At 49.9% G+C, this 26313-nt stretch overlaps 1 long non-coding RNA gene across 1 annotated transcript; it reads left to right on the top strand.

The window, feature by feature from the left end:
- Positions 1-449: 449 nt before the first annotated feature.
- LOC135969996 (uncharacterized) lies at positions 450-20443 on the top strand. The gene is made up of 3 exons (XR_010585336.2): positions 450-786; positions 8344-10239; positions 15826-20443. It is a non-coding gene; the product is annotated as an uncharacterized lncRNA (long non-coding RNA).
- The last annotated feature ends 5870 nt before the right edge of the window (positions 20444-26313 follow it).

The following is a 26313-nucleotide window of genomic DNA, read 5'->3' as shown; positions in this document are numbered from 1 at the left end:
CTCTGCACCAGTAGGCTGGGCAGGAGCTTGGTGATAATTGTATCAGCCTGTGTCTGAGCTAGGGTCCAGATACGTCCCAGTCTTCCGGGGTGAGGGTGGAAGAGAGGATAACATAGAGGTCATGCCAAGTTAGTTCATAAGCCTGGGTGAGGTACTGAAACTCTATAATTTTTATATTATAAAAATTTTATGGCAAAAAATTTTATGGCAGGGTCTTCTAGAAATGAACCAAGTCTTTTGTGAATTCCAGAGAGATCAGTGAGGGAGAAGGGAACACGAACTCTAACAATACTTTCAGTTCCTGCGACTTCCCCAAGGGGGCATGCTAGCACAGACGCTGAAGTAAGGGTGGGGCTTGGGCCAAAAATGATGCCTGAACCAGTAAGGGCGGGAGAGAAAGAAAAACCGGAAGTGGTTCCTGCTGAGGGTTTGAAGGGGGAAGGGGGGTTGAGTTAATAGGCAGCAGAGGACAGATAGGAGCCTAAGGTGCCGGGGTGGGTTTGCAGGCCTCAGGAGAGGGCGGCGAGGGAGGAGAATGGGTACAGGCAGTGCTAGAATTGTCCTGAGGAGAGGATGGTGTAGGAAAAGAAGTGGATACTCTTGGAGACGGTGCTGGCTGGGAAGACAAAGAGGAGGCTTGGGGGGTTAAAGAAGACGGTTGAGAGGAAGAGGTAGGAGCAGGGACGGGTGGACAGCAGTCTGCTGGATGTAACAGGGAAAAAGAGGTAGGGTTGGGAGGAGAAAGGTGATCAGGGCAGCGAGAATGGAGGAGGAGGATTTGAACAGGTGAGCAAGAATTGGAGAGGTCGGGTTGTAATCTGAGTGCGAAAAAGGCCTGGATATAAGAAATTTCTCCCCATTTTTCCAATCGTCAGCAATAAGTCCTTAAGTCAGTCAAAATTGTAAAGTCGTATGTTCTATTTGCGACCCATTTGAACCCATTTTTCAATTCGTACTGTGGCCAGACTGAATTGCAAAAAAAGAACAAGGTGCTGAGAGGAGTATCTTATCTGAGGCCTAAGGTTTGCAGGTTTTTCATGAGGCAACCTAAAGGGCTGTCCTTTGGAATGCAAGACTAGGAATTTCCCATAACGGAGGGTAGGCTCAAGAGAACAGGGGGCCGGGCGCGGTGGCTCAAGCCTGTAATCCCAGCACTTTGGGAGGCCGAGACGGGCGGATCACGAGGTCAGGAGATCGAGACCAGCCTGGGTAACACAGTGAAACCCCGTGTCTACTAAAAATACAAAAACTTAGCCGGGCGAGGTGGCAGGCGCCTGTAGTCCCAGCTACTCGGGAGGCTGCGGCAGGAGAATGGCGTGAACCCGGGAGGCGGAGCTTGCAGTGAGCTGAGATCCAGCCACTGCACTCCAGCCTGGGTGACAGAGCGAGACTCCGTCTCAAAAAAAAAAAAAAAAAAAAAAGAGAACAGGGAAAAGCAGACCTTCCTGGACAGCCGGAGGGAGACGATAAAAGGGGCAATTGTCACCACTGCCTTTTTAATTCGCAGAACGGGATCAAATGGCTTAGAGGCGTCCCCCTAAGACCAGATGATCAGCGAGTGCCTGGCACATGCTGTAGCCTTTTTTTTTTTTTTTTTGAGACAGAGTCTTACTCTGTCACCCAGGCTAGGGTGCAGTGGCGCGATCTTGGCTCACTGCAACCTCCATCTCCTGGGTTCAAGCTGTTCTCCTGCCTCAGCCTCCCAAGTAGCTGGGATTACAGGGGCCTGCCACTGCGCCCAGCTAGTTTTTGTATTTTTAGTAGAGACGAGATTTCACCATCTTGGCCAGGCTGGTCTCGAATTCCTGACCTGTGATCCAACAGCCTCAGCCTCCCAAAGTGCTGGGATTACAGGCGAGAGCCACCACGCACGGTCATGCTGTAGCCTTCTTGGACCAACATTGGATTTTGGGGCCGAAGAAACCAAGAGAGGCCGTGCGGATTTTTCCCTGTTAACTGGGCTCCCAGGAAACTTACTAGTAGGCGAGATCAGTGACCGATGTGCAGGCCCAGAGAGGCAACTAGAGGCTGAGGAGCTTCCTGTGTCCGGCTGCTGTGGCCTGCTCTCCGGGATGGAGGGGTGGTAGGTCCATGGCGGACGTGGAACGAAGCCCCTCGCGGGTCTCAGCACTGGATGCAAGGCTCTTGCATTGGTTGGAACCCCGAGAACGCGCCAACAGACAACACGAGGCGGTGTGGAGCAACACGCTGTTTTTTTTTTTTTTTTTTTTTGAGTCGGAGTCTCGCTCTGTCGCCCAGGCTGGAGTGCAGTGGCTGGATCTCAGCTCACTGCAAGCTCCGCCTCCTGGGTTTACGCCATTCTCCTGCCTCAGCCTCCTGAGTAGCTGGGACTACAGGCGCCTGCCACCTTGCCGGGCTAGATTTTTTGTATTTTTTAGTAGAGATGGAGTTTCACCATGTTAGCCAGGATGGTCTCGATCTCCTGACCTCGTGATCCACCCGTCTCAGCCTCCCAAAGTGCTGGGATTACAGGCTTGAGCCACCGCGCCCGGCCTCAACACGCTGTTTTTTTTTTTGTTTGTTTTTTTGTTTTTGTCTTTTTTGTTTTTTTGAGACGGAGTCTCTCACTCTGTGGCCCAGGCTGGAGTGCAGTGGCGCAATCTCGGCTCACTGCAAGCTCCGCTTCCCGGGTTTACGTCATTCTCCTGCCTCAGCCTCCTGAGTAGCTGGGACTACAGACGCCTGCCACCGCGCCCGGCTAATATTTTGTATTTTTAGTAGAGACGGGGTTTCACCGTGTTAGCCAGGATGGTCTCCATCTCCTGACCTCGTGATCCGCCCGCCTCAGCCTCCCAAAGTGCAGGGATTACAGGCGTGAGCCACCGCGCCCGGCAACACTCTGTTTTAATGAGCGCCTGGGTGCAGACAGCCTGAGGCCAAAAATGGCATCAGCCCCAAGTGAGGACGGAGCAGGGGTTTTTTTTTTTTGTTTTTTTTTTTTTTTTTCCTTTTTGTGGAGAACGGGGTCTCGCTATATTACCCAGGCAGGTCTCGAACTCCTGGGCTCAAGCTATCCTCCCGCCTCTGCCTCCCTGAGAGCTGGGATTACAGGCGTGAGCCACCGCGCCCGGCCTCAAATGGGATCAATTTCTTTTTTTTTTTCTTTTTTTTTTTTTTTTTTTTTTTTGAGACGGAGTCTGGCTCTGTCGCCCGGGCTAGAGTGCAGTGGCCGGATATCAGCTCACTGCAAGCTCCGCCCCCCGGGTTTACGCCATTCTCCTGCCTCAGCCTCCCGAGTAGCTAGGACTACAGGCGCCCGCCGCCTCGCCCAGCTAGTTTTTTGTATTTTTTAGTAGAGACGGGGTTTCACCGTGTTCGCCAGGATGGTCTCGATCTCCTGACCTCGTGATCCGCCCGTCTCGGCCTCCCAAAGTGCTGGGATTACAGGCTTGAGCCACCGCGCCCGGCCAAGGAGCAGGGGTTTTATAGTCCTATGTAAACAGGAATTGTCCCAACCTCACGTGACTGCTATGTAGTACCGGGACAGCCTCCCTCTTGATCTTCAGAGTGTGTGCATCTTCCAGCCAGCTCTCTTCCTGCCTCTGCTATCTTGCTACTGGCGCAGGTTTGTGCCTTAGGACTGGCCTGAGGAGGAGCAGTTATTCATTCCCTCAAGCTTTCAGGCCCCAGGGATAATCTTTCAATCAGGACTTCCTGAGGCGGTGTTCCGGGAGCGTGCCGACCTTGGCAAAATAAACTTGTCACGGGTGCGTGCCCAACCTTGGCAAAATAAACTTTCTAAATGTAACAGAGACCTGTCTCAGATTTTCCAGGTTCACTCCCAAAATGATCTCAAACTTCTGGCCTCAAGTAATCTATCTGCCTTGGCCTCCCAAAGTGCTGGGATTACAGGTGTGGGCCATTGTACCTGGCCTCAAGTGGGATTTTTTTTTTTTTTTTTTTTAATTCTGAGAGAGAGTCTAACTCTATTGCCCAGGCTGGAGTGCAGTGGTGAAATCTTGGCTCAGTGCAACCTCCATCTCCCGGGTTCAAGTACCTGGGCCTCCCAAGTACCTGGGACTACATGTGCACACCATTACGCCTAGCTAATTATTATTATTATTTTTTTTTTTGTAGAGATGGGGTTTCGCCATGTTGGCCAGGCTGGTCTCAAACTCCTGACCTCAAATGACCTCAAATGATCCGGCCTGCCTTGGCCTCCCAAAGTGCTGGGATTATAGGCATGAGCCACCACGCCCGCCCGCCCACAAGTGGGTTTGTAAAGGAAAAAAGAGGCACTTACTAAATTGCTCGCCAACAATTTACATTAAAATACAAAAGCGATTTATTGGCTTGTTCTTTGTATCACAAAGTCTACAAATTTAGAAACATGATTGTAATGAGTGAAGCAGGTATTCAGGGACTAAATGACTAAACAATTGCGCTAGGCATGGGTGGAGGGCACGAGTGAAGTCCCCAGATGAGGTCTCTCTGTGCAAGCCTAGCAGAGCACAGAACGTTCTGGGCTATCTTTTCACCCAGGGAATACAGGGGGCAGGACAAATCTAGGGGCATAGACAAGCTGGGGACGGCTGCACCTCGTCGAGTGACTGACACAGGCAGCCAGTGTGTGAGCCCAAAGCATCCCAGACACCTCTCAGCCAATGTGGAAAGTTTATTTTGCCAAGTTTACAGATGAACCTGTGACAGCCTCAGGAGGACCTGAGGACATGTGCCCAAGGTGGTCGGGTACACTTGCTTTCATACATGTTAGGGAGACATGAGACATCAATTAATATGTGTGAGGCCAGCCATGGTGGCTCACGCCTGTAATCCCAGCACTTTGGGAGGCCGAGGTAGGCGGATCACCTGAGGTCAGGAGTTTGAGACCAGCCTGGCCAACATAGTGAAACCCCATCTCTACTAAAAATAAAAAATTAGCCAGGTGTGGTGTCGGGTGCCTGTAGTCCCAGCTACTTGGGAGGCCAAGGCAGGTGAATCGCTTGAACCCGGGAGGTGGAGGTTGCGGTGAGCCGAGATGGCGCCACTGCACTCCAGCCTGGACAACAGAGTGAGACTCCATCTCAAAAAAAAAAAAAAAAAAAAAGACAAAAGGTTGCATTCTTTTGAGTCCTTGATCAGCCTTCCACTGAATACACAATTGAGTCTGGTTCAGTGAATCTGCATTTTTACATAAACAATAGGGCAGAGGAAGCCATCAGATGTGCATTTGTCTCAGGGGAACCTCAGAGGGATGACTGAGTTGTCTGTCGGTTGTCCACAGGAATTTCCTTATGAGCAAATTGTGAAGGAGATACATATTTTCTTATCTTTGTACCTATTTTATTTAGGAGTAGAATGGAAGGCAGTTTTCCTAACATGGTTCCCAGCTTGACTCTTCCCTTGGCTTAGTGATTTGGGGGTCCCGAGATTTATTTTCCTTTCACAGGTGTCTTGAAACTGCCTTTGAAAAATGGTGACAGTTGGAGAAATCTGACAGAGTAGACTCCACCTTGCTTCTGAATCTCTAGCGGTTCTTGCTCATTCCTGGGCGTAGGCCAAGCTAACCATGGAGGAATTTCGTTTGTAATTCAACTTGAAATCAAGGATGTTAATAGTCCCTTCCTGACACTAACACCCTCCTTGCTCAGGGACCAAAAGTTGCCTTTCAAAGACTAATGAAAGGCCACAAGAATAATATTATGGGACAGGCCTGAATAAATGTAGGTGTAATTTCTTTCTTTCTTTCTTTCTTTCTTTCTTTTTTTCCTTTTGAGACAAAGTCTCGCTCTGTCACCCAGGCTGGAGCACAGTGGCACTATCTTGGTTCACCACAATCTCCGCCTCCCAGGTTCAAGCTATTCTCCTGCCTCAGCCTCCCAAGTAGCTGGGACTACAGGCGCATGCCACCGTGCCCGGCTAATTTTTGTATTTTTAGTAGTAACGGGGTTTCATTATGTTGGCCAGGCTGGTCTTGAACTCCGGACGTCGAGACTTGCCCGTCTCTGCCTCCCAAAGTACTGGAATTACAGACGTGAGCCACTGTGCCCAGGAATGTAGTTTCTTTCCTTTTCTTTTCTTTTTTTTAAATTTTTTTCAGACAGCGTCTCACTCTGTTGCTTAGGCTGGAGTGCAATGGTATAAACTTAGCTCACTTGCAACCTCCATCGCCTGAGCTCAGGCGATCCTCCTGCCTCAGCCTCCTAAGTAGCTGGGACCACAGGCGTGTGCCACCACGCCCAGCTAAGTTTTTGTATTTTTTATAGGATGGGGATTTCGCCGTGTTGCTCAGGCTGGTCTGGAACTCCTAGGCTCAAAGGATCCTCCCACCTTGGCCTCCCAAAATGTTGGGATTGCAGGCGTGAGCCACTACACTGGGCCTGTAATGCTTTGTTGCCCAGGAACCAGAGGCGGCTGGATTTGTGACTTCCTCAGTTGCTCCAATAGATAACATCACTGTTGTAGAACCTAATGTCATGCACGTCCGTGTGAAGAGACCACCAAACAGGCTTTGTGTGAGCAATAAAGCTTTTTAATCACCTGGGTGCAAGTGGGCTGAGTCCGGAAAGAGAGTCAGCAAAGACAGTCAGGGAAGGGAGATAAGGGTGGGGCCATTTTATAGTATTTGGGTAGGTAAAGGAAAATTACAGTCAAAGGGGGGTTGTTCTCTGGCGGGCAGGAGTGGGGGTCACAAGGTGCTCAGTGGGGGAGCTTTTTGAGCCAGGATGAGCCAGGCACAAGATAATGTCATCACTTAAGGCAAGGGCCGGCCATTTTCACTTCTTTTGTGGTGGAATGTCATCGGTTAAGGCGGGGCAGGGCATTTTCACTTCTTTTGTGATTATTCAGTTACTTCAGGCCATCTGGTTGTATACGTGCAGTCAGGGGATGCGATGGCTTGGCTTGGGCTCAGAGGCCTGACATTTTTCTTTTTCTCTTTTTTTTTTTTTTTTTTTTTTTTTTTTTTTGAGACAGGGGCTGGCTCTGTTCCCCAGGCTGGAGTGCTGGAGTGCAGTGGCACTATCACAGTTCATAGCAGCCTCCAGCTCTGCGGTTCAAGTGATCCTCCCACCTCAGCCTCCCAAGTAGCTAGAACTACAGGCATGTGCCACCATGCCTGGCTAATTGCTTTGTTGTTGTGGTGGTGGTGGTTGTTTTTGAGACGGAGTTTCACTCTTGTTGCCCAGGTTGGAGTGCAGTGGCGTGATCTCGGCTCACTGCAACCTCCACCTCCCGGGTTCAAGCAATTCTCCTGCCTCAGCCTCCCAAATAGCTGGGATTACAGGCATGTGCCACCACACCCGGCTAATTTTGTATTTTAAGTAGAGACAGGGTTTCTCTATGTTGGTCAGCCTGGTCTAGAACTCCCAACCTCAGGTGATCCACCCCGGCCTCCCAAACTGCTGGAATTACAGGTGTGAGCCACTGTGCTCGGCTGTTGTTGTGTTTTTGTTGTTGTTGTTGTTGTTTTTGAGATTGAGTCTCGCTCTGTTGCCCAGGTTGGAGTGCACTGGCATGATCTCGGCTCACTGCAACCTCTGCCTCCTGGGTTCAAGCGATTCTTGTGCCTCAGCACCCCCAGTAGCTGGGATTTACAGGCATGCACCAACATGCCCCGCTAATTTTTATATTTTTAGTAGAGATGGGGTTTCACCATGTTGGCCAGGCTGGTCTCAAACTCTTGACCTCAGTTGATCCACCCACTTCAGCCTCCCAAAGTGCTGGGGTTACAGGCATGAGCCACCATCCTGGCTAATTTTTGTAGACAAGGATTTCACTATGTTGCCCAGACTGGTCTCCAACGCCTGGTCTCAAATGATCCTCCCACCTCAGCCTCCCAAAGAGCTGGGATTGCAGGCATGAGCCACAGTGCCCAGGTGATACCTCTGTCATTTCATCTCCAACCATTTATCTGCACCCATTCCCTAGCTCCATGCCTACCAGATTGTCCATAAAAACGCTAACCTGCAAGCCTTTGGGGAGACTGCTTTGAGTAGGAACTCCACCTCCCATGGGGCTGGCCTCACGTTAGTTAAACTCTTTCCTTACTGCAATACCACAGTCAGTCTCAGTGACCTGATGTTATCTATGCGGCAGGCAGGAAGAACACATCAGGGGATCATAGTCTTGCTGGAAACGTGGGGAGAGTGGCTGACCAGAGGGAAGCGTCTTTGTACTTCTGAGTCAGTCAAGGCCCGACCCGCAGATCCGCATGGCGGGATCCTTCTGGAGGCTCCCCAGGGTCACAGAGCAGCTTCCTGTGCCACCGGGTTGTCTGTTCCCATGATGCCAGCCCAGCGGGGAGCAGGCCCACTGCTCTGAGGGATGAGGGCCTACTGCTCCACACTGGCACCCACTAGTCTTTTTCTTCTATGTTTTTAGAAATGAGGTCTCACCGTGTCGTCCCGGCTGGAGTACAGTCGCAGGATCACAGCTCACTTACAGTCTCAGACTCCTGAGCTCCAGGGATCCTCCTGCCTGTGAAGGGAAGATACATCTTGCCCCTCCCCCCACCCCAAAGCACTAAGCTAAAAGGAAAAGTCAAGCTGGGAACTGCTTAGGGCCAATCTGCCTCCCATTCTATTCAAAGTCACCCCTCTGCTCACTGAGATAGATGCGTATCTGATGGCCTCCTTTGGAAAGGCTAATCAGAAACTCAGAGGAATGCAGCCTCCCCCTCTCACCTACCTGCGACCTGCAAGCCCCCTCCTGCTTCCAGTCTTCCTGCCTTTGCTTCAAGTTGTCCTGCCTTCCAGACCAAACCAGTGTACTTCTTACCTATATTGATTGATGTCTCATGGCCCCCCAAAATGTCTAAAACCAAACTGTGCCCCGACCACCCTGGGCACGTGCCGTCAGGACCTCCTGAAGCTGTGTCGCGGGTGAGTCCTCAACCTTGGAAAAATAAACTTTCTAAATTAACTGAAACCTGCCTCAAATTTTCAGGGTTCACATGCCTTAGCCTCCCGAGTAACTGGGACCATAGGCCCGTGCCATCATGCCCGACTAATTTTGTTGTTGCTGAGACAGAGTCTAGCTATATTGCCCAGGCTGGTCTCCAACTGCTGGGCTCGAGCGATCTTCCCGCCTCTGCCTCCCGAAGTGCTGGGATTACAATCACGAGCCACCACGCCCGGCCTTCTTTTTCTCTTTCCAGCACTGGCTTTGAAGTCTTATGAAATCCAAACGGATGGGAGCCTAGGCTCACAAGTATGTCTTGATGGTTTTAGTTCATCAGAACCCTTGCCAAGACATTTATTTTTAAATGTACGGCTTAAAATATATCATCCTCGGCTCTGAGCCAATGAGAGGAAGCCAAGGTAAAACACTGTCTTCTCTGGGACATATGGAAAGTCGCTGCTGCCAGAGTAAGGGAGAAATTCTGGAAAGGACGTTCTAGTGCAGCAGGCAAAGTTTCATGGCACCAACAGCTATTTTCCAGGAAAAAAATCTTTATGGAGTTTATGGAAAAAAGAAAGGGGGAAAAAACGTTTCTGCAAACTGACCTAAGCCCTGGGAATCTGAACGTTCCCATCTGAGGAAAGGGAAGGGGGAGTCCAGGGGTCTCTGCAGGACACAAGTGCAATGTTAACCTGCTGCTCTCAGCGAGGCTCCTCTGCATGGAGGAGCCCTTCCTTGGCCTGAGTGGTACTTAGAAGCAGGCCCTTGTCTTTCTTTTTTTTTTTTTTTTTTTGAGACAGGGTCTCTCACTCTGTCCCCCAGGCTGGAGTACAGTGGCATGACCTTGGCTCACTGCAACCTCCACCTCCCAGGTTCAAGCGATTCTCCCACCTCAGCCTCCCAAGTAGATGGGACCACAGGCGTGCACCACCACGCCCAGCTCATTTTTGTATTTGTTGGTAGAGACGGGGTTTCACCATGTTGGCCAGACTGGTCACAAACTCTTGACCACAAGTGATCTTCCCAACTCAGCTTCCCAAAGTGCTGAGATTTCAGGCGTGAGCCACCGCGCCCGGCCAAGGCCCTTGTCTTTCTCATGGCTTTAGTTTCCACCCTTCCTCCCTTTTCCTTGTGCCACCGAGCACTTTAAAAATCCTGATTGTGTCACCAGAGTTGCAAACTAAGGCATCTACTTGCAGAGGTCAGCCTAAGCCAGCTCATGGGGCTTGAAGTTTTTTTGCTTTTTGTTTTTTGTTTTTTGAGACGAAATTTTGCTCTTGTTGCCCAGGTTGGAGTACAATGGCGCTCACTGCAACCTCTGCCTCCCGAGTTCAATCAATTCTCCTGCCTCAGCCTCCCGAGTAGCTGGGATTACAGGTATGTGCCACCACGCCCAGCTAATTGTTTTAGTATTTTTAGTAGAGACGGGATTTCTCCATGTTCATCAGGCTGGTGTCGAACTCCCAACCTCAGGTGATCCACCCACCTCGGCCTCCCAAAGTACTGGGATTGCAGGCGTGATCACCGTGCCCGGTCGAAGTATTTTTAAGGTGTATTTTGCAGCATCTTTTGATGCTCTTCATACTTTCTTCAATCTTTCAGTTAGTTAAGTGCATCATTCTCTTTTTTCTTTTTTTTTTTTTTGAGACGGGGTCTCACTCCATCTCCCAGGCTGGAGTGCAATGCTGCGATCTCGCCTCACTGCAAGCTCCGCCTCCTGGGTTCACGCCATTCTCCTGCCTCAGCCTCCTGAGTAGCTGGGACTACAGGCCCCTGCCACCGCACCTGGCTAATTTTTTGTATTTTTTTTTTTTTTAGTAGAGATGAGATTTCACCATGGTCTGGATCCCCTGATTTCCTAATCCGCCCGCCTCGGCCTCCCAAAGTGCTGGGATTACAGGCGTGAGCCACTGAGCCCAGCCTGGGAAGAGGTTCTTATCCCTGAAGCAGGCAGCCCCTACTGCTGTGTCGTTCCCCTATTGGCTAGGGTTGGACCTCACCGTCTAAGCGAATTCCAATTGGCTCTTTTAAAGAGAGCAGGGGTACTAGCTGGAGTGGGGGGGGTGAGTAGTTTGGCGGGAGGGACGGTTGCAGAACAGGTGACTTAGGATGACTCAGGTCAGAGCTGGTGACCAGGGGTGACTCAGGACGGAGCAGGTGATAGAGGATAGGAGGGGATTGTTTACTGAAAGTAGGGCAAGGAGAGGAAGGGAAAGATGAAGTTAAATTTTAAAATGAAGAACAAAGAATGGGGGAGCTGAACATACTGATACAATGGTTCTTTTTTTTTTTTTTTTTTTTTTTTTGAGACAGAGTCTCGCTCTATCACCCAGGCTGGAGTGCAGTGGCCGGATCTCAGCTCACTACAAGCTCTGCCTCCCAGGTTTACGCCATTCTCCTGCCTCAGCCTCCCAAATAGCTGGGACTACAGGCGCCCGCCACCTCGCCCGGCTAGTTTTTTGTATTTTTAGTAGAGACGGGGTTTCACCATGTTAGCCAGGCTGGTCTCGATCTCCTGAGCTCGTGATCCGCCCGTCTCGGCCTCCCAAAGTGCTGGGATTACAGGCTTGAGCCACCGCGCCCGGCCACAATGGTTCTTTAGAGAGGGTCTCAGAACTCATTGTACTTAACAACTTACAGGCTAACACCTTTGAAGAGGAATTCATTATATACTATGTTTTGTTTTTGTTTTTGAGACAAGGTCTTGCCCTGTTGCCCAGGCTGGAGTGCAGTAGTGCAATCATGGCTCACTGCAAGTTCCGCCTCCTGGACTCGGTCGATTCTCCCACCTCAGCCTCCAGAGTAGCTGGAATTACAGGCAGGCACCACCATGCCTGGTTAATTTTTAAATTTTTGTAGAGATGGGGTCTCACCATGTTGTACAGGCTGGTCTCAAATGCCTGGGCTCAACAGATCCTCCTGCCTCGACCTTCCACAGTGCTAGGATTATAAGCATGAGCCACCGTGCCTGTGCCTGTCCGGTGCCAGTGTTTACCTGTGGCAAAGCCACACCCAGACCCTCTACCTTCTTGCTCTTTGTCTCATGAATGAGTAGTGAAACCATCCAGGCACAGAGACAAACCTCCTGTTTGGCAGACCCGCTGAGATGCCCTGATTGCAAAACAACCATACCTGGAAATTGTCCTACCTATAACTCTGTGTGTGTGTGTGTCTGTGTGTGATGGAGTTTCGCTCTTGATACCCAGGCTAGAGTGCAATGGTGGGACCTCGGCCCACCACAACCTCCACCTCCTGGGGTCAAGTGATTCTCCTGCTTCAGTCTCCCGAGTAGCTGGGACTACAGGCATGTGCCACCACATTCGGCTAATTTTGTATTTTTTAGTACAGATGGGGTTTCTCCATGTTGGTCAGGCTGGTCTCGAACTCCTGACCTCAGATGATCCGCCTGCCTCGGCCTCCCAAAGTGCTGGGATTACAGGCATGAGCCACCGCGCCCAGCCTTAGCTGGCTTCTTTACTGCAACCTGTTTTATCAGCAAGGTCTTTATGACCTATATCTTGTGCCAGCCTCCTATCTTATCTTGTGATTTAGAATGCCTTAACCGTCTGGGAATGCAGCCCCGGGAAGTCTCAGCCTCACTTTACCCAGCCCCTGTTCAAGATTGAGGTGCTCTGGTTCACACGCCTCTGACACTCAAACACTCTCACACGAGCAGGTGAGCGGCTTTATGACACCCTGGCTGGAGAATTCCCTCTCCAAATCACAGTTCTGTTCTCAGCCTTTTGTGCAGAGGCCACTCTGATTTGCTCCCCGACCCCCAACCCCCACCAAGGAAAACAGACTTTGGGCTGGGTGCGGTGGCTCACACATGTCATATCAGCACCTTGGGAGGCCAAGGCAGGTGGATCATCTCAGGTCAGGAGCCTGAGACCAGCCTGGCCAACATGGTGGAATCCCATCTCTACTAAAGGTTGTAGTGGGCACCTGTAATCCCAGCTACTCGGGAGGCTGAGGCAGGAGAATCCCTTGAACCTGGGAGGTGGAAGCTGCAGTGAGCAGGGATCATGCCACTGTACTCCAGCCTGGGTGACAGAGGGAGACTCCGTGTCAAAAAACAAAAACAGGGTTGGGCGTGGCAGCTCACGCCCGTAATCCCAGCACTTTGGGAGGCCAAGGCTGGCAGATCGCCTGAGGTCGGGAGTTCGAGACCAGCCTGACCAACATGGAGAAACCCCATCTCTACTAAAAATACAAAATTAGCCAGGTGTAGTGGCGCACGCCTGTAATCTCAGCTACTCGGGAGCCTGAGGCAGGAGAATCACTTGAAGCCGGGAGGCGGAGGTTGTGGTGAGCCAAGATGGTGCCATTGCACTCCAGCCTGGGCGACAGAATGAAACTCCATCTCAAACAAAAACAAAAACAAGACTTTGTAAATAGAAAGATTTAAAGAAAGGTAAGAATTTTGAGGCTGATAGATTTCACGTGCCCAGGGCCCAGTCTTCTTTCTTCCTGGACTCCTTCCCAATCCGCCTGGATCCTCTTGTCACCATCGCCCCTGCTCACAATGAACGATTTCCTCACTGGGAATATCACAAGGACTGTAGACGCTGCCAGAATTCCTTGGCACAAAACTCCTCTCTGAGTCAGAGCCTAACGCCGTTAGCGAGGGAAGAACAGCTGCAAGGGCCGCACATCTGCGAGTCATTTGAAAATTTTATGATGAATAAAAACTATCCATTACACAGACTCATACATTATATATTAACCTAACATGTCTGCAACTGCACTGCTAACCGTCTCTTTTGGTATTTTTTTCTAATGATACCCCAACTCCAACAATAAATTCAAAAATCTGAAACTTTGACTATCTAGTAGCACTACGTGCCATTTCCTAGTCCTATTCCTATTCCATCTTTGGAGTAGCCATTCATTCCCTTATTCCTTCACTTTCTTAATAAACTTGGTTTCACTTTACTGACTGGCCCTGAATTTTTTGCGCGAGATCTAAGAACCCTTTCTTGGGGTCTGGATCTGGACCCCTTTCCTGTAACATAAGGGTCCCTTCACCACCCTTGTGGCGTCCCAGGATCACCCTGACCTCTAGGCAGTGTGGCTCAAGCTGGACTGAGTGGAAGAGCCACCCAAGGTGTTCAGTTTTACAAGAAGAATCATCAATAGAGCATTCACCGAAGGGACAGAAGAGAAGTGGAAACCCTCAGGGTGCTGAGAGTGTGAGAGAACGATGCTGCCGGGCGCGGTGGCTGACGCCTGTAATCCCAGCACTTTGGGAGGCCAAGGCGAGCGGATCATGAGGTCAGGAGATCGAGACCATCCTGGCTAACACGGTGAAACCCCGTTCTCTTCAGGTTATCTTCAGGCCAGGTCAGGACATAGGGAACCGCCTGGCTTCTCTCCAATGCTTGCCATGATGTCCCATCACAAAGGTGATTTTTTCTTTTTTTTTTTTTTTTTAAGACAAGGTCTCATTCTGTTGCCCGGGCTGCAGTGCAGTGGCAAGATCATGACTCACTGCAACCTCTGCCTCCTGGGCTCAAATGATCTGCCCACATCAGCCTCCAGAGTAGCTGGGACCACAGGCATGCGCCATTACGCCCGGCTAATTTTTTTTATTTTTCTATTTTTTTATTTTTATTTTTATTTATTTATTTTTTGAGACGGAGTCTCGCTCTGTCGCCCAGCCTGGAGTGCGGCGGCCGGATCTCAGCTCACTGCAAGCTCCGCCTCCCGGGTTTACACATTCTCCTGCCTCAGCCTCCCGAGCAGCTGGGACTACAGGCGCCCGCCACCTCGCCCGGCTAGTTTTTTTTTTTTTTTTTTTTTTGTATTTTTAGTAGAGACAGGGTTTCACCATGTTAGCCAGGATGGTCTCAATCTCCTGACCTCGTGATCCACCCGTCTCGGCCTCCCAAAGTGCTGGGATTACAGGCTTGAGCCACCGCACCCAGCCTATTTTTTTATTTTTTCTTTTTTTTCTTTTTTTTTTTTTTGAGACGGAGTCTCGCTCTGTCGCCCAGGCTGGAGTGCAGTGGCGCGATCTCGGCTCACTGCAAGCTCCGCCTCCCGGGTTCACGCCATTCTCCTGCCTCAGCCTCCCAGGTAGCTGGGACTACAGGCGCCCACCACCGCGACCGGCTAATTTTTTGTATTTTTAGTAGAGACGGGGTTTCACCGTGGTCTCGATCTCCTGACCTTGTGATCCGCCCGCCTCGGCCTCCCAAAGTGCTGGGATTACAGGCAGGAGCCACTGCGCCAGGCATTTTTTTATTTTTTCTAGAGACAGGGTTTCGCTATGTTGCCCAGGCTGGTCTTGAACTCCTGGACTCACACAATCTGCCCACCTCAGCCTCCCAAAGTGCTCTCGTTACAGGCATGAGCCACCGCACATGGTTCAGGAGGTTGATTTATTATTATTATTATTATTATTATTATTATTATTATTATACTTTAAGTTCTGGGCTACATGTGCAGAACGTGCAGGTTTGTTACATAGGTATACAGGTGCCATGGTGGTCCGCTGCACCCACCAAAAATTAGATATTTCTCCTAATGCTATCCCTCTTCTTGCCCCCCAACCCTGATAGGACCCAGTATATGATGTTCCCCTGCCTGTGCCCATATGTTCTCGTTGTTCAGCTCCCACTTATGAGTGAGAACATGCGGTGTTTGGTTTTCTGTTCCTGTGTTAGTTTGCTGAGAATGATGGTTTCCAGCTTCATCCATGTCCCTGCAAAGGACATGAACTCATTGTTTTTTATGGCTGCATAGTATTCTACGGTGTATGTATGCCACATTTTCTTTATCCAGTCTATCATTGATGGGCATTTGGGTTGGTTCCAAGTCTTTGCTATTGTGACTAGTGTTGCAATAAACATATGTGTTCATGTGTCTTTATAGTAAAATGATTTATGTATAATCCTTTGGGTATAAGGTTGATATATATATATATATATATTTTTTTTTTTTTTTTTTTTTTTGAGACAGAGTTTCGCTCTTGTTGCCCAGGCTGGAGTGCAGTGGCGCGATCTCGGCTCATTGCAATCTCCACCTCCCAAGTTCAAGCGATTTTCCTGCCTCAGCCTCCTGAGTAGCTGGGATTACAGGCTTGTGCCACCACACCTGGGTAAGTTTTGCATTTTTAGTAGAGATAGGGGTTCTCCATGTTGGTCAGGCTGGTCTCGAACACCTGACCTCAGGTGATCCACCTGCCTGGGCCTCCCAAAAGTGCTGGGATTACAGGCGTGAGCCATCATGCCTGGCAAGATTGATTTTTAAACTTTGGAGACCTCGGGCCTCTGTGTTCCCCAGGATGTACGTCATGCCAAGGGCCCATGGCGCAGATGGCCTGCCTGGCCAAGGGAACCTCGCCTCTGCCTTCTCTCCTAGGAGACTTCCACTCGCCCTGTCCCCATCCACCTGGCATTAGTCATCTCTGTGACAAGTGTCAATGCTGGGCAGGGGTGGGGCTGCCTCCTGCCCCCTCCCCATTACTGTGGGTTGAGGGGCCAATGGGATACTGAATGTACCTGCAGACCGGTCCCTCGGAGGGCACTTTAGCAAGGCACTGTCTCCAAGCCAGGGCCAAGGGATCTTGCCGGGTCCCTGGGGTTAGCAGCAGCTGGGAGCCCACAAAATGCAGGACCAGGGGAGCAGTTACCCCAACCCAGGATGGTAGGTGAATGAAGGGAGCTGCACCCAGGTAGGCCCAGCATAAATCCCTGGCCTCACTTTCCTGGGAGCCTCCGCCAGGAGGCAGGAGGGGGAGGCAGACATAGAAAGCACCGGCATTGCTTCAGCTTCTCTGGGAACCAGGAGAGCTCTGTGAACTCCTCCACAAAACAGGGGGCTCTCCTCTAAGAAGTGGGCAGAGGCGGGTGCGGTGGCTCATACTTGTAATCCCAAACTTTGGGAGGCTGAGGCAGGCGGATCATTTGAGGTCAGGAGTTCAAGACCTGCCTGACCAACATGGCAAAACCTGTCTCTATTAAAAATACAGAAAAATTAGCTGGGTGTGGTGACACATGTCTGTAGTTCCAGCTACTTGGGATGCTGAGGCAGGAGAATCACTTGAACTGGGAGGCAGAGGTTGCAGTGAGCCAAGATCATGCTACTTCACTCCAGCCTGCATGACTGAGTGAGACTCCATCTTAAAAAAAAGAGAGTGGACTGCACCCCCTTTCTAGGGGCAGCTGTTGTGTTGCCTCTGAGGACACTAAGGGTATTTTCATTTATTAGCTTCTCTGTTTTTGTGTGTGTGTGTGTTTTTTTTTTTTGAGAGGGAGTCTCACTCTGTTGCCCAGGCTGGAGTGCAGTGGTGTATTCTCAGCTCACCGCAACATCTGCCTCCGGGTTCAAGCAGTTCTCCTGCCTCAGCCTCCCGAGTAGCTGGGATTACAAGCATGTATCACCACACCTGGCTAATTTTTTTGTATTTTTAGTAGAGATGGGGTTTCACCATATTGGCCAGGCTGGTCTCGAACTCCTGACCTCAGGTGATCCACCTGCCTTGGCCTCCCAAAGTGCTGGGTTTATAGACATGAGCCACCATTCCCGGCTGCTTCTTTGTTTTTTTCTTTATTTGCTTTGTTAAATTAGGTTAACCTAATGCTGAATTCTTTTTTTTTTTTTTTTTTTTTTGAGACTGAGTTTTGCTCTTGTTGCCCAGGCTGGAGTGCAATGGTGCAATCTCGGCTCACTGCAACCTCCACCTCCCAGGTTCAAGCGATTCTCCTGCCTCAGCCTCCAGAGCAGCTGGGATTACAGGCATGTGCCACCACACCTGGCTAATTTTTTTGAGCCATGGCGCCCAGTCTAATTTTGTATTTTTAGTAGAGATGGGATTTCTCCATGTTGGTCAGGCTGATAATCCACCTGCCTCAGCCTCCGAAAGTGCTGGCATTACAGGCATGAGCCATCACGTCCAGCCAGCTGCATTCTTACATATTTTAAATTCTCTTTCTTTTTTTTTTTTTTGAGATGGAGTCTCGCCCTGTCACCCAGGCTGAAATGTAGTGGTGTGATCTCGGCTCACTGCAACCTCCGCCTCCCAGGTTCAAGCGATGCTCCTGCCCCAGCCTCCCAAGTAGCTGGGATTACAGGCGCCTGCCACCACACCAAGCTAATGTTTGTATTTTTAATAGAGATGTGGTTTCACTATGTTGGTCAGGCTGGTCTCGAACTCTTGACCTCCTGATCCGCCTGCCTCAGCCTCGCAAAGTCCTGGGATTACAGGCATGAGCCACCATGCCCAGCTACATATTTTTAGTTCTAACTAAAGGTTTCTCCACACACAGTGAACCGTTACCTACCTGATGAGTGTGCAGACTACAACCTACTCTTGCCCTGATTACCAAGCCTCAGCCCTCAGCCCTCAGCTGTTCAGCCCTCAGCCCTCAGCTGTTCAAACCGTATTTCAATAAGGCAGATGCCAGTTGTAGCTCTAACCAATTTGGCTCTTTTTTTTTTTCTTTTTTTTTTTTTTTTTTTTGAGATGGAGTCTCGCTCTGTCGCCCAGGCTGGAGTGCAGTGGCCGGATCTCAGCTCACTGCAAGCTCCGCCTCCCGGGTTTACGCCATTCTCCTGCCTCAGCCTCCCGAGTAGCTGGGACTACAGGCGCCCGCCACCTCGCCCGGCTAGTTTTTTGTATTTTTAGTAGAGACGGGGTTTCACCATGTTAGCCAGGATGGTCTCGATCTCCTGACCTTGTGATCCGCCCGTCTCGGCCTCCCAAAGTGCTGGGATTACAGGCTTGAGCCACCGCGCCCGGCCTCTCTTTTTTTTTTTTTCTAAGAGGTGGGGGTCTCACTGTGTTGTCCAGGCTCAGCCTCCCATAGTGTTGGGATTCCAGGCATGAGCCACCGCGCCTGGCCTACTGGCTGGTTCTGTGCCTCACTTCTGTTTCCTGTGTGCCACTTTCCTTCCACTTTCCTTCTCTCGTCCACAAATCTTGCCTGACCACACGGCAGCCCTGGAGTCACTCTGAACATGTCCAGTTCTGGGTGCCCCCGATTCTTAACTCAAACTAAATTCTGTTACATTTAACTTTTTTTTTTTTTTTTTTTTTTTGAGACAGGGTCTCACTCTGTCACCCAGGCTGGAGTGCAGTGGCGCGATCTCAGCTCACTGCAACATCTGCCCCCAGGTTCAACTGATTCTTCTATATCAGCCTCCCAAGTAGCTGGGACTACAAGCGTATGGCACCACGCCCCCTCTTTTTTTTTTTTTTTTTTTGGCGACAGAATTTCACTCTTTTTGCCCAGGCTGGAGTGAATGGCGCAATCTCGGCTGACCGCAACTCCTGCCTCCTGGGTTCAAGTGATTCTCCTGCCTCAGCCCTCCGAGTAGTTGGGGTTACAGGCATGCACCACCATGCCCAGCTAATTTTGTATTTCTTAGTAGAGACAGGGCTTCTCCATGTTGGCCAAACTGGTCTCAAACTCCCGACCTCAGGTGATCCACCTGCCTTGGCCTCTCAAAGTGCTGGGATTTCAGGTGTGAGTCACTGCGCCTGGCCATTTTTTTTTCTTTTTTTTGTATTTTTAGTAGAGACAGAGTTTCACCATGTTGGCTGTGCTGGTCTTGAACTCTGGACCACAAATGATCCAACCACCTTGGCCTCCCAAGTTACTGGAATTACAGGCATGAGCCACCGAGTCTGGCCTAAGGATTTTATTTTAACAGCTTCTTTTTTTTTTTTTTTTTTTTTTGAGACGGAGTCTCGCTCTGTCACCCAGGCTGGAGTGCAGTGGCCGGATTTCAGCTCACTGCAAGCTCCGCCTCCCGGGTTCACGCCATTCTCCTGCCTCAGCCTCCGGAGTAGCTGGGACTACAGGCGCCCGCCACGTCGCCCGGCTAGTTTTTTGTATTTTTTAGTAGAGACGGGGTTTCACCGGGTTAGCCAGGATGGTCTCGATCTCCTGACCTTGTGATCCGCCCATCTCGGCCTCCCAAAGTGCTGGGATTACAGGCTTGAGCCACCGCGCCCGGCCTATTTTAACAGCTTCTATAGCTGAACTTTTAACAGTGTGTGTTATTTAATAAAATGTAGTACGACTGTTTTAAACATAAATCAATAACAGTGCTAACACAAGGAGATACACTTGGGCTAACAGCCCATCCCTGGCACAGGGAAGAGCCTCCTGTCTCTGCTTAAAGACTGGCTTGGGAATTCACACAGCCTGTGTGGCCACAGAGAGAGGACCCGAGGACCCCTGGACACCGTGATGGGAGCTGAGGGTGGCTGTAGGAGTAACAGTCACTGATATGGTTTAGCTGTGACCTCACCCAAATCTCATCTTAAATTGTAACTCCCATGTATTGTGGGAGGGACCTTGAATCCCACAATACATGGGAGTTACAATTTAATACCTCTCATGTATTGTGGGAGGTAATTGAATCGTGGGAGTGGTTCTTTCCCATGTTATTTTCCTGATAATGAATAAGTCTCATAAGATCTGAAGGTTTTGTAAAGGGGAGTTTCCCTGTACAAGCTCTCTTCTCTTGTTTGCCGCCCTGTGGGACATGTCTTCCCCCTTCCACCATGATTGTGAGGCCTCTCAGCCATGTGGAACTGTGAGTCCATTAAACCTTTTTGTTTTGTAAATTGCTCGGTCTTGGTATGTCTTAATCAGCATCATGAAAACAGACTAATACAGTCACCAACCAGGAAGCTCATCTATGAGCTGTAGTTTATCGGGGCTCATACCACAACATGATGAATGGAATCACTGGCCACCTGGGTGAACTCAGTCTCCAGCCCCTCCTCTCCCGGGAGGTCAGGAAGTCCGCTGATGTCTTGCGGCTGAAAACATCAGTCCTCCACTGACACAGTGGTTCTTTCCTGCATGACGGGCCCATCATGAACCCCGGAACCGAGGGTCCACCATGAGTCACCTCCTTAGCATCAATGCTGAGTAACAAGGACACTGATCACACCACAGATTCCAAGTATTTAGAGGCTTCCTTCCAGGAACCAGGACAAAGACCAGCGAAATGCTTTGTTATACAGCAGCTTGCCAGTAGCACTACAGAGGACCCAAGACACCCCCAAATCAGTCTTGTCTCCTCTAGGAGCCACTCGGAAAGCCTCACCCCTGAGGGAGCCTGAGGGTGCTGAGGTATCTCCCAATACTCCCCCAACTGCCCAAGGTGCCCCACGCGCAGGCTGGTCGGGAGAAAACCCCAGACATCCAAGGTGTCTTCGTGGGAGACGGTGTTTGCTAAAAATTCTCCTCACAGGAATGTTAGTATTGCCAACAGAATAGCAGCAATGACAAAATGTGTTTTCAGAGTTGCGGCTGACCCAATGTCATGAAACTGACTTTGTAAAAATGAGGAGGTTCAAGAAAGTCTAGCATGGCTAACTCCATCTTGCTTCCTGCCTCATGGGCTGGCTGGCTGTCCTCCCTCATTCCTGGACCAGGCTAACCATGGGAGGAATGTACAGTTTAACTTTGAAGCAAGGACGATAATAGTCCTTCCTTAAATTTAAACCACTCCTTGTTTGGGGCTGAATCTGCCTTTGTAAGACTAATAAAAGGCCACGATGCAGCCATAAAAAAGAACAAGGTGACCGGGCCCAATGACTCACGCCCGTAATCCCAGCACTTTGGGAGGCCAAGGCAGGCAGATCACCAGGTCAGGAAATCAAGACCAGCCTGGCCAACATGGTGAAACCTCCTCTCTACTAAAAATACAAAATCAGCCAGTTGTGGCTGGGCGTGGTGGCCCACGCCTGTAATCCGAGCAGGAGGCCGAGACGAGGTCAGGAGATCGAGACCATCCTGGCTAACACAGTGAAACCCCGTCTCTACTAAAAATACAAAAAATTAGCTGGGCATGGTGGCGGGCGCCTATAGTCCCAGCTACTCGGGAGGCCGAGGCAAAAGAATGGCGTGAACCCGGGAGGCGGAGCTTGCAGTGAGCCAAGATCACACCACTGAACTCCAGCCTGAGTGACAGAGCGAGACTCTGTCTCCAAAAAAAAAAAAAAGAAAGGTGTGTGGCACCTCCCCACTCTCTTGCTTGCTCCCTCTCTCACCATGTGATGTGCCTGCTCCCACTTTATTGCCGTCCGCCATGAGTAAAAACTCCCAGAGGCTTTAACCAGAAGCCGAGCAGGTGCCAGTGCCAAGCTTCCTGTTCAGCCAACAGAACCATGAGCCAATGAAACCTCTGCTCTTTATAAATGACCCAGTCCCAGGTATTCCTTTATGGCAATGCAAGAACACCCAAACACAATGTATATGAAATTTTCCACAATATAAAGTAAAAGAAATGCCATGCCCTGCCTGCAGTGCAAGAAATGCTGTGACTTTAAGCACTGTCCTTAGGACACCTTTTGCTCCCTGCAGAAGGGTACTGCATCAATATGAGATGCAGTTATTCCTCTGTGGCCCTGAAGTATTGCATCATACCTTGAGGCATTGTTGACAAGGAGCCCGGAAATAGATGAGAACCCAGGGGAAGAATGGCTGCGAAAGATGAAGATAAACCTTCCAAAGCCTGGGATGCTACCTGGGGATTCAATCTTAGTATGAAAAATGGGAAGCCCATCGATCAAATTGGAGACATAGGAAATACGTTTCCAATATATCAAAAATATGTTGCCCGGTAGCTGGCAATTTATTTGCGGAGTTCCATAGGTGTAACATTTCCAGTCTCATAAATGATAAATAATAAATTCATATTTATAAATCATTGGTTCCCAGAGGCAGATGAGCACACTGAATACAAAGAAGCTCATGCAGAAGCTGGTTAATTTCCACCAGACTGACTCATGTTAACCTATTGTGGTTTGTTGAGTTTAGGGAATTAGTGAGCCAAGAAGAGAATCCAATAAATGTAGGAGACTGTGCTTCCACAGCTCGGACTGTGTGTTGTGAAAAGTGCAGTGTGAGCTATATAGAAGGGTAGAGCATTGAAATATGTTTTGTAATGGAGTGCATGCTATTAAATATTAGAAACAATGCCCAGGCGCGCTGGCTCACGCCTGTAATCCCAACAGTTTTGTAGGCCAAGGCAGGTGGATCACCAGAGATCAGGAGTTCGAGACCAGCCTGGCCAACTTGGTGAAACCCCGTCTCTACTAAAATTACAAAAATTAGCCGGTTGTAGTGGTGCACGTCTGTCATCCCAGCTATTTGGGAGGCTGAGACAAGAGAATCACTTGAACCCAGGAGGCAGAGGGTGCAGTAGCTGAGGTCACGCCACTGCACTCAACCTGGGCGACAGAGCAAGACCCTCTCTGAAAAAAAAAAAAAAAAAAAACAGAAACAACAACCTTGTTCCTACTTTCAAGAAGTATGTTAAAGAATAAATTATTGCTGGCTTCTTTGAATCCCCTGATCTCTCTATAATAGTATAAAGAGAATTATCTGAAGAGTAGTAATGCAGTGCCAGGCTCAGTGGCTCATGCCTGTAATCCTAGCATTTTGGGAGGCTGAGGCCGGGGGATCACAAGGTCAGGAGTTGAAGACCAGCCTGGCCAACATAGTGAAAGCTGGTCTCTACTAAAAATACAAAAATTAGCAGGGTGTGGTGGTGGGCGTCTGTAGTCCCAGCTACTCAGGAGGCTGAGGTGGGAGGATCACATGGTCCGGAGGTGGAGACCAGCCTGGCCAACATAGTGAAACCTCATCTCTACTAAAAATACACAAATTAGCTGGGCATGGTAGCGGGTGCCTGTAGTCCCAAGTCTGAGTGTTTTACAGTAGATACATTACTAGTCTTTTTTTTTTTTTTTTTTTTTTGAGACAGAGTCTCGCTCTGTTGCCCAGGCTGGAGTGCAATGGCACGATCTCAGCTCACTGCAACCTCCGCCTCCTGGGTTCAAGTAATTCTCCTGTCTCAGCCTCCCAAGTAACTGGGATTACAAGCATGTGCCACGATGCCCAGCTAACATACTGGGATAGGCCAGACCTGGTAGCTCAAGCCTATAATCCCAGCATTTTGGGAGGCCAAGGCAGGCAGATCACCTGAGGTCAAGAGTTGGAGACCAGCCTGGTCAACATGGTAAAACCCTGTCTCTACTAAAAATACAAAAATTAGCTGGGCGTGGTGGTGCATGCCTATAATCCCAGCTTCTTGGGAGGCTGAGGCAAGAAAATCACCTGAACCCAGGAGGTGGAGGTTGCAGTGAGCTGAGATGGAGCCACTGCCCTCCAGCCCAGGCAAAGAGAGAGACTCTGTCTTTAAAAACAATAAATAAGGCTGGGTACAGTAGCTCATGACTGTAATCATAGCACTTTGGGAGGCCGAGGTGGGCAGATCACCTGAGGTCAGGAGTTCGAGACCAGCCTGGCCAACATGGCGAAACCCCATCTCTACTAAAATTACAAAAATTAGAAGGGTATGGCGGCAGGGGCCTGTAATCCCAACTACTCAGGAAGCTGAGGCAGAAGAATTGCTTGAACCTGGGAGGTGGAGCTTGCAGTGAGCCGAGATTGAGCCACTGCACTCCAGCCTGGGCAACAAGAGTGAGACTCTGTTTAAAAAAAACAAAAAAGAGGCCAGGCGCGGTGGCTCAAGCCTGTAATCCCAGCACTTTGGGAGGCCGAGACGGGCGGATCATGAGGTCAGGAGATCGAGACCATCCTGGCTGACACGGTGAAACCCCGTCTCTACTAAAAAATACAAAAAACTAGCCGGGCGAGGTGGCGGGCGCCTGTAGTCCCAGATACTCGGGAGGCTGAGGCAGGAGAATGGCGTGAACCCGGGATGTGGAGCTTGCAGTGAGCCGAGATCTGGCCACTGCACTCCAGCCTGGGCGGCAGAGCGAGACCCCGCCTCAAAAAAAAAAAAACAAAAAAAAAACAAAAAACAAAAAAGAAATCCTGTCTTTACTAATCACTTGAACCTGGGAGGTGGAGGTTGCAGTGAGCCGAGATTGCGCCACTGCACTCCAGCCTGGGTGACAATGAGGTGCACGCCTGTGATCCCAGCTACTTGGGAGGCTGAGGTAGGAGAATCACTTGAACCTGGGTGGTGGAGGTTGCAGTGAACCAAGATCGTGCCACTGAGCTCTGACCTGGGCAAAAAGAGCAAGACTCCACTTAAAAAATAAATAAATAAATAATAAATAAAGTATGGAATCGTCTTGTAGCAGGACGAGTCGCAGACAAAATCCCTCAGGCACTGAGATAGTGAAGGGAGTGGCTTTAATCAGCTGGGAGCATCGGCAGGCTAGCGTCTTCAAATTCAAGCTCATCAGGTGCTTAACTTCTGTCCCTTTTAAGGTCTCACAACTCTAAGGGGGTCCGCGTGAGAGGGTTGTGATCGATTGAGCAAGCAGGGGGTACGTGACAGGGGCTGCGAGCACCCGTGGTCAGAGTGAAACAGAACAGAACGGGAGGTTTCACAATGTCCTTCCATACAATGTCTGGAATCTATAGATAACATAACCGGTTAGGTCAGGGGTCGATCTTTAACTACCAGGCTTAGATCAGGCAGGCCCAGGCCTGGTTTCAGGTCTGGTTCCTAGGTGCTGGGCTACCTACCTTTTGTTTTGCTTTCCTTTCCTTTATTGGGTATAAAACAATATGAGAGGGTCTGCCTCTCTTCTCTCATTTCCCCCCTTTGAGACTTTCAGTTTTTATTAGTGGGAGTTCTCACTCATATTTTCGCTACTTATGTCTTCTTGTGCAATAGATTGATAGTGATTCATCTAGTACACTTGTGCTGAAGCATTTTGGTGAGCTAATGTAACGATTAAGTTTTTTATCATTTGAAGAAGTACAGGTAGCAAACAAGGGAGCCGTAAGCAAGTTCCTATTACTTTTATAACTCCTAGGATAAGAGTTTTAAAGCCTCCTGGCTGGGCGCGGTGGCTCAAGCCTGTAATCCCAGCACTTTGGGAGGCCAAGACGGGCGGATCACGAGGTCAGGAGATCGAGACCATCCTGGCTAACACGGTGAAACCCCGTCTCTACTAAAAAATACAAAAAACTAGCCGGGCGAGGTGGCGGGCACCTGTAGTCCCAGCTACTCAGGAGGCTGAGACAGGAGAGTGGCCCGAACCCGGGAGGCGGAGCTTGCAGTGAGCTGAGATCCAGCCACTGCACTCCAGCCTGGGCGACAGAGCGAGACTCCGTCTCAAAAAAAAAAAAAAAAAAAAGAGCAGGTTAGTGCTTTAAGAAAAACCTGCTGTATTTTTACTTTAATGTCCAGTTCACAGAAAAACTGGATGATACCTTTTTTTTTTTTTTTTTTTTTTTGAGACGGAGTCTCACGCTGTCACCCAGGCTGGAGTGCAGTGGCCGGATCTCAGCTCACTGCAAGCTCCGCCTCCCGGGTTCACACCATTCTCCTGCCTCAGCCTCCCGAGTAGCTGGGACTACAGGCGCCCGCCACCTCGCCCGGCTAGTTTTTTGTATTTTTTAGTAGAGACGGGGTTTCACCGTGTTAACCAGGATGGTCTCGATCTCCCGACCTCGTGATCCGCCCGTCTCGGCCTCCCAAAGTGCTGGGATTACA

Source organism: Macaca fascicularis, chromosome 3, assembly GCF_037993035.2.
Source record: "Macaca fascicularis isolate 582-1 chromosome 3, T2T-MFA8v1.1".
Classification (NCBI taxonomy): Eukaryota; Metazoa; Chordata; class Mammalia; order Primates; family Cercopithecidae; genus Macaca; species Macaca fascicularis.
This window is presented reverse-complemented; position numbering and strand designations above follow the sequence as displayed.